General features: G+C 38.9%; 1 pseudogene; it reads right to left on the minus strand.

Annotated features, from left to right (window-relative positions):
* Positions 1-1,967: 1,967 nt before the first annotated feature.
* Positions 1,968-4,081, minus strand: LOC103293920 (cleavage and polyadenylation specificity factor subunit 3-like; annotated as a pseudogene).
* Positions 4,082-9,322: the final 5,241 nt, after the last annotated feature.

The raw sequence follows: 9,322 nt of genomic DNA on the forward strand, positions 1-9,322 counted from the left end.
TCAGGTCCCTACTGATCGCTTATTATGGCTCATTATGGGAACCCCACCTCTTTTATGAGCACAGCCATCTTGTGATGGTGTGAGGGCCAATTTGCATATTACCTCTTTATTATATAGGATTACTGCCAATTTAGCCAGGATTTATTGGATTTCTTAAAATATAAAATAAAATAGCACTAGGCATCCCCCACTGCCTTATTATTTTGATGAAACCATAAGTTTCAGTCTAAATTGCAAAAATGATTGTCACATTCCTGCCCAAAATTCACCCAGGTTCCTTCCCTATTGCTTCTTTCTTTGCAGAGCATAAAAAGGTCCTTTTAAATGCCAATTTCAATTTTCTTGCCTGTCACTCTCTTTTACGCTCCAGCCACGTCAGCTCATTTGCAATTTCCCAAATGAACTCTGTAATTCCAAGCTTCCACGCTTTTGGCTATGCTCTTACACCTGTCTGTAAGGCTTCTTTTTCCTCTATTCCCCCCAAACCCTGCAGTTCATTTTAACAAATTTCTGCTTCTCTGTCAATCAATGATTTGTTCATCCACCACATTCTCACTGAAACCCTCACTGACATTTCTAAACATAATTAATTTCTGCCCTCTTAACATTTAAGAAATCTAGCACTTACTTATCAATGATTTAGTCTTTTCTGTAAATGTCCATCACCCACTAGACTGTAAAATTTTGGGATATAAAGGACCTAACATTGATGTTTAATATGTAGTTTCTAAAATGAATGTTTAGATTCTTATGTAGTGATCTTTGATGTCATCTTATTTGAAATTGCCATAAAAGTCTTACAACCACAGATATCTTTAAGACTATGAAATTGTCTTGTTTGAAGCATTTATAGGCTCAACGAATATAATTCTCTGTCAAGAATTCTGGAAACTTTCTTTAATTTTAAGGAGTTGTGGGTTGTGACAATTTACAAAACTAGGGCAGGCAAAAGAAAACACAGGTCTCAATTTCAAGAATTACATCCTAGTATAAATAAAGTTCGTGATTATAAACCACAAAGAATTACACAAGTGGGTACTTATCTATCATCATCTCACAGCAGCAGCTAAGCATCTCCAGCAAGTAAAAAGCTATACTTCTTCTACTTAAAAATATTAGTTTATAACATATTAGTTTCAAAGTAACAATGACCCTAAGGCTGCTTAATTTAATGTTAATGTTTGCCTTGAGACCTGTGTGTGTTCAGAGTAAATTTTAGTTACTATTTGAATAATAAAAATAATAATAGAGATTCTTAAATATGGAAATGTTAATAATCATATTCTAAATGTGCCCCCAAATACATATATGAATAACACCAGCAGAGAAAATAATACAAATGTGAAACTTAGAAAATTTATATTGTCTTAATTTATGTTCTTAACATATCAGAACTATCACATTTGTCAAGAATTCATATTTTCCCTAGATGCTTATTTATTCCTCATTATGTTCATTACTGACTGCTTCATTATTATAATCAGATTAGTACAGTTTGTCTGAAATATGAAAGTATTATTATTACATTGGATTTATTTAACTTTTAATTTGCATCTCATAAATTTTTCTCACCTCATAAAATTCTAAATTATGTTAATATTTTATACACAATTTGACATTATTGAGGCAGAACAAGTTGACAAATTAGCATTTGTGAGAAAACATCTATCAAAAAAGTACAAAACTAAACATCATATCAGAAAAAATGTAAATATAAAGGTTAGAATTTCCATATTTAGCAAATAAAAATACAGGACCCCAGTTTTGTTTTTCAGTTTCTCTGAGCAGATTTTTAAGGTTTTATTTGGAGCTGCATACATGCCTAGAGGTGGAATCAATAAATTCTAAAGTAACAGTTTATTCAGCAGTTGTAAAGTAATGGACAAAGTAGTTGGTGATTTAGCGGTATTCAAGCTGTTGGCAAAAAAACCATTGAGGTCAAAAGTAAATAGTCTCTCCCAGGGGAACTAATGTCTTTCATAAGTGATAGAAGTCAATTCAAGCATTACAAAAAGTGCCAGCGTGTTCATAGACGTAAGGGCCTTGTGCAGTCTCTGTGCGACCAGTTCCACCATTTCTCAGAGAGAGATTCGCCGTCTTCATTCCCTTCCTCATACTCTACAGTCCGTGTCTCCAAGTTTACACTCGCTGTTTTCCATCCACCGTGACACTAAGAATAGACCCACCATCTCACTTAAGCAGTCTTCTCCACATATGTCCTGGAGCATGATCTCCAACCTCGTGCTCTAAACGTGCATTCCTAATTTCATAGAGTAGAGATGTTTTGTACTGCACCTTTCCTTATTTTCAGGTTTGAACAAACTTCTCATGTCACGGTTGTCACTGTATCTGCATACATATCATGGGAAGGGTTCGCTAACCATTCTAATACCACCATTCCTGGTTCCTGTGATGCAGTAATATTTTTTATAACTTTTAAAACACGTTTTTCTTGAATTTCTAACTCTTCTATATCACTTGTCAACTTCTGTATCTGGTAATAGAGCAAATTAAAAGGACCGCTACATGAAATGGCTTGGGTCTGCTTCTCAGTGCTGATGGCCACGTGAGTATAATTGGAGAAATCACAAGAACGTAGGTGAAGATCAGTTTCTTTTAACAAGTATTCCTGAGACCCACTGGCCTTGTTCTGGTTGTTTGTTTGTTTGTTTGTTTGTTTTATCTGTTTGTTTTTTGTCTGCTAAATAGCCCATGACCTTAGCTAGTTTTTCCCCTCTGAAGTTCAAGGTCACACTGCTTCTGTATTCCAAGGATTATGAATCTCTGTGAACTTCATTGTCTTCATATTCTCAAATGAGGGCTGCTTTCAATCTGGCCATTTATTTCTGTTCTTCCTAGATTAATAACACATGAGGTGGTTTAAAAGCATGAATAAATTCACTGGTTTGTCATTAATCTGTGTTATTGAAGAAAGAAATGTAATCAACAGACATCTTCAATGGTAGTTTCTGTCCAGACCTGGTAGTGATCTATTTGGGCTCAGACATGATATGCTTGGCAAGCATCCCTTCTACCCAGTACCTTGCTATCATGACCCCATTCCTCTTATCAGTGAACCAACTTTCAAAGAGCTCTCTGGGTAGGCCACTTTGCACCATGCCTGGGGACACCATTCTAATGCTGGATCCAATGTCATCAAAATGATCCATGCTCTTAAGATTACTAATGTGTTTGAAAACAAAGAAATTATTGATGTTGATCTGTTTGCTGATTTTGTTATTCATGGCATTTACGCATGTCTGGTACATGGCCAAACTCTTCTTGACCAAAGACAATGCATATTATACTAATATTGTAATGTCATGAAGATCTGGTGATTCTGTCGGGAGTCATCTAAAGTCAAGAGCCCTTCCAAAAGCAAAGACAGGAATGAGGCTTCGTCCCCTTTGCTTTACAATATTGTGAACCGTGTTACAGAATCTTGCTTCTTGCTCTTCATGCTTCTCCTACATAGATTCAATGATAAGAATATCAGGTCTAATGTTAGGAATGTCAGCTGCCACTAAGTGTCCATCTTCTTGTCTTGAGAAACCACCTGTATATAAAAGCTTCACTCCTGCGATTTCAATCATGAACATGGCAGCTCCTAAAACATGGCCCACATGGCAATATCAAAACTTGATTTTTGCAACTTCCTTAACTTCAGGAAAATTGATGGTTTCAGTTTTGTCCATGCTCTTTTTCACATCTGTCTCAGTATACTGCATGCTGTCCACTGATACATTACTGACTGACATAATCTGAGCGAATCCATCTATAAATAGCTTTTGTAGCATGAGTCATACATGTTCTTCCTTTGAAACTTGTCTTCTGTAAAAACCAGGATAAAACTCCACAGAGATGCAAATGGATGACTGATTAGTAGGAGATTAATCTCAGCTGGGTCAATTAAATCCATGAAAGGAAGAGCATCCATTCCTTCTAGGCCAGGGTGGATCCCACAGTTCAACATTATTTTTCTTCCTTTGAGCTCCAGAATAATAAATGATCTTCCTACTTTTTGCCCAGCCCCAAGGGGTCAGCTCAGCAGCTGATCATTCTCCACAGGAATCTCGGACATCTCAGAAGTTTAGAAGTGAAGCAGGGTGAGGAGCCTTTCTAAATTAGAAGCATAGCCACAGGGAACCAAAGAAGGAACTACCCAGTTAAATTTGAATCACAAATAAAAATCCATCCTTTGTAGCATAGGTTTGTCCTATGTAATATTTGGGACATACTTGTGTTAAAAGAATATTCACTGCTTATCTAAAATTTAAATTTAACTGTGTGCCTTGTATTTTACCTTGCAAGCCTAATAAAGGTGAATTTATAGCCTGGCTGGTGTGGCTCAGGGTTGAGCATTGACTTATGAACCAGGAAGTCACAGTTCGATTCCCAGTCAGGGCACATGCCTGGGTTGCAGACTCAATCCCCAGTGTGGGTTGTGCAGGAGGCAGCCAATCAATGATTCTCTCTCATCTTTGATGTTTCTCTCTCTCTCTCCCTCTCCCTTCCTTTCTGAAATAAATAATAAAAATATATTTAAAACATAAAAATAAATAAAGGTGAATTTATAAGTATTAATGTATCATCTATTACAATTTCATCTGATATTCATCAAAATATTTTATGTAACCAAGTCAAATTCACACACTCAAAAGCTGACTTTCTGCTAGATTCAGGGAATATTGCTTCTTCCAAATTTATTCAATAGGGTTTTTACCTTTATTTAGGGACAAACTTTTTAGAAAGGACCAGTCGGGAGCATTTATACTTCTAGGATAGCAGCAAAGAGCAAGGGAATATTTATTAGCTATTAAGGGCTTATCATGTATGAGCCAGGTGGTATGCTAAATCTTGTACATTCATTATCTTATTAATCCTCATGATGAACCTCTAAGTGAGTGCTGTTATAGCCATTTCACAGATGAGAAAACTGAGATAGAAAAGGACAAGTAGCTTGATTAAGGTTGCAGACTCAGTGGGGAAATTAGACCAGAATTCAGACCTGCCCAACCATGTCAGTCTCCACAGTGCTAAGCTGCCCTTTCTTTAAAAGAAAAAAATCCTCATACACTATGACCAAGTATGATTTATCCCAGGGATGCAAAGATGGTACAATATCGGCAAATCAATAAATGTAATACATCATATAAAAAAATTGAGAGATAAAAATCACATAGTCATATCAATTGATGCAGAAAAAGCATTTGACAAAATCCAACACCCGGAGAGAAACCAATATGGCGGCATAGGTAAACACCTATACTGCTGCCTCGCACAACAATTTCAAAACTGCAACTGGAAGACAGAGCGGACATCGTCCAGAACCACTGGAAAGCTGGCTGAGTGGAAATTCTACAACTAGAAGGAAAGATAAAAGGACACTGAGACCCAGAGGAGCTGTGGAGGACAGAGGTGCGGAGACCTGCGTGCTCGGAAAGGGTGAGTGGCTGAATACGCGGCTGGCTTACTCGCGGCACGCGGAGAGGGTGGGCAACAAGTGTGCGGCTAGCTTTCTCATTCAGGAGGGAAACAAAACCTACCGACTGCACTGAAATCCAGTTCTGGGTGAGACTTTGGGTACCCAGACTCATTGGGGGAGAAACTGGACAGTCTGGCAGTGGGCAAAACTTGAGGGCAGCCTTCTCTCAGAGGTGCGTGCAGCCATTGCCACGGGACACTGAGACACAGGGGCCTTGTAGGGTGGGGCTGACGGGAAACCAAGGCTGTCTGCTCCACCCTGAGACTCCGCCCCATCCAAGCTGAGCACAGAAGCTCTCCCAGTGGAGACACAGCTGATCCTCACAGCCAATTGGCCTGGAGGTCAATTCCCCCAAGTAATACTAATAACAATCTAGGCTTAACTACAACAAGTCTGCACACACAGTCCACAAAGGGGCACACCAAGAGTGTCCACCTCAGGTAACTGGGGAGGCTGAGCCACTGGGCCCTGCTAGGACACCTAGCACACAAAGCCACTCCATCAACTCAGGGAAGCAGCCAAAATGTGGAGACAAAGAGGCAGGTCACAAATGAAGGAAATGGAGGAAAGTAAATGACTGGATATAGAGTTCAAAACCACGGTTATAAGGTTTTTCAAGAATTTCCTAGAAAAGGCCGATAATTTAATGAGACCCTCAAGAATATGAAAAAGGATAAACTAGAAATTAAGCATACACTGACTGAAATAAAAAAAATATTATACAGAGACCTAAAAGCAGACTAGAGGATCGCAAGAATCAAGTCAAAGATTTGGAATACCAAGAAGCAAAAATCACTCCTCTGGAAAAGCAAAAAGAACCCAAAAAGTTGAAGATAGTGTAAGAAGCCTCTGGGACAACTTCAAGCTTACCAACATCAGAATTATGGGGTCCCAGAATAAGAGAGAGAGCAAGATACTGAAAACCTATTTGAAGAAATAGTGACCAAAAACTTCCCCCACCTGGTGAAAGAAATAGACTTACAAGTCCAGGAAGCGCAGAGAACCCCAAACAAAAGGAATCCAAAGAGGACCACACCAAGACACATCATAATTAAAATGCCAAGAGCAAAAGACAAAGAGAGAATATTAAAAGCAGCAAGAGAAAAACAGTTAGTTACCTACAAGAGAGCACCCATACGATTGTCAGCTGATTTCTCAACAGAAACTATGCAGGTCAGATGGGAATGGCAAGAAATATTCAAAGTGATGAATAGCAAGAAACTACAACCAAGATTACTCTATCCAGCAAAGCTATCATTCAGAATTGAAGGTCAGATAAAGAGCTTCACAGATAAGAAAAAGCTAAAGGAGTTCATCACCACCAAACCAGAATTATATGAAATGCTGAAAGGTATTCTTTAAGAAGAGGAAGAAGAAGAAAAAGATAAAGATAAAAATTATGAACAACAAATACGTATCTATCAACAAGTGAATCTAAAATCCAAGGGAATAAAAAATCTGATGAACAGTATTAACTGGTGAATATAATAGAATCAAGGGCATAGAAAGGGAGTGGACTGACAATTCTTGGGGGAAAAGGGGAGTGGGGGTGCGGGAAGAGACTGGACAAAAAGCGTACACCTATGGATAAGGAGAGTAGGGGAAGAGGTAAGGGCAGAGGGTGGGGTAGGAACCTGGTGGAGGGGAGCTATGGGGGGGGGGAGAGGAACAAGTGTAATAATCTGAACAATAAAGATTTATTAAATTTAAAAAATATCCAACATCCTTTCTTGATAAAAACTCTCAGCAAAATGGGAATAGAGGGATCATACCAGAGGGATGATCATAATAAAATGATACTGGGGGGATAAGGACACATATGTAATACTTTAATCAATGAAGAAAAAAATTTTAAAAATCCTCACCAGAGAGAAACATCAATCAGTTGCTTCCTGCATGTGCCCCAACCAGGGATCAAACCTCCAACCTAGTTATGTGACCTGTACAGCAAGATACTCCAAACAACTGAGCCACACTGGCCAGGGTTACTGCTCTTTCTTCCTGTCCTTCCGGGAAGTACCCCTTCTACCACACGTACCACAGCCCACTCCCTTGATCTTGTGATATTTAAGAATGGCCAGATCCTGTGTGACACCATTTGGGTGCCCCACAACTCTACCACCAAAGGCCATAAGAAGGCATCCCAGGATTCCTGAGTACCCCAATGGTGAACATGATGGGTGGGCACAGAGAGAAGTGGGCCAAAGGATTTCTGATTTGGTTCCAAATCAGGCAGTTTGCTTCCAGCATTCCTCTCTTAACCAGTAGGCTCTTGTTTGGGACTTTTTTATTTAATTGATTAAGGTATTACATATGAGTCCTTATCCCCCCATTACCCACCCCACCCCCCACTCATGCCCTCACCCCCTGGTGTCTGTATCCATTGGTTAGGCTTATATGCATGCATACAAGTCCTTTGGTTGATCTCTCCTCCTTACCCCAACATTCCCCTATCTTCCTTCTGAGGTTTGATTCTCTGTCTCTGGATCTGTTTTTGTTCATCAGTTTATGTTGTTCATTATAATCCACAAATGAGTGAGATCATGTGATATTTATCTTTCTCTGACTGGCTTATTTTACTTAGCATAATGCTCTCCAGTTCCATCCATAATGTTGCAAATGGTAGGAGTTCCTTCCTTTTTTATAGCAGCATAGTATTCCATTGTGTAGATGTACCACAGTTTTCTAATCCACTCATCTGCTGATGGGCACTTCGGCTGTTTCCAAATCTTAGCTATGGCAAATTGTGCTGCTATGAACATAGGGGTGCATATATCCTTTCTGATTCATGTTTCTAGTTTCTTGGGATATATTCCTAGAAGTGGGATCACTGGGTCAAATGGGAGTTCCATTTTTAGTTTTTTGAGAAAAGTCCATACTGTTCCCCACAGTGGCTGCACCAGTCTGCATTCCCACCAGCAGTGCACAAGGGTTCCTTTTTCTCCAAATCCTCGCCAGCACTTGTCATTTTTGATTTGTTGATGATAGCAATTCTGACAGGTGTGAGATGGTACCTCATTGTTGTTTTGATTTGCATCTCTCTGCTGATTAGCGACTTTGAGCATGTTTTCATATGTCTCTTGGCCTTCCTTCTGTCTTCTTTCGAAAAGTATCTATTTAGGTCCGTTGCCCATTTTTTGATTGGGTTGTTTACCTTCCTTTTGTTAAGTTGTATGAGTTTCCTGTACTAGTAAATGTTGGAGATTAAACCCTTATCAGTGATAACATTGGCAAATATGTTCTCCCATGAAGTGGGCTTTCTTGTTGTTTTGTTGATGGTTTCTTTTGCTGTGCCGAAGCTTTTTATTTTGATGTAGTCCCATTTGTTTATTTCCTCTTTAGTTTCCATTGCCCTAGGAGCTGTATCGGTAAAGATATTGTTTCAGCGTATGTCTGAGATTTTGCTGACTGTGGATTCCTCTAAGATTTTTATGGTTTCTGGTCTTACGTTTAAGTCCTTTATCCATTTTGAGTTTATTTTTTTCTTTGGTGTAAGTTGGTGGTCTAGTTTCTTTTTTTTTTTTTTTTTTTTCATGTATCTGTCCAATTTTCCCAACACCATTTATTGAAGAGACTGTCTTGACTCCATCATATGCTCTTGCCTCCTTTGTCAAATATTAATTGAACATAGTGGTTTGGGTCGATTTCTGGGTTCTCTATTCTATTCCATTGGTCTATATGTCTGTTCTTGGCCAGTACCAGGCTGTTTTAAGAACAGTGGCTTTGTAATATAGCTTGATATCTGGAATTGAGATCCCTCCTACTTTATTCTTCTTTCTCAGGATTGCTGCAGCTATTCGGGGTCTTTTTTTATTACAGATGAATTTTGGAGAGTTC

The sequence above is a fragment of the Eptesicus fuscus genome, chromosome 2, assembly GCF_027574615.1.
Source record: "Eptesicus fuscus isolate TK198812 chromosome 2, DD_ASM_mEF_20220401, whole genome shotgun sequence".
NCBI classification, from domain to species: Eukaryota; Metazoa; Chordata; class Mammalia; order Chiroptera; family Vespertilionidae; genus Eptesicus; species Eptesicus fuscus.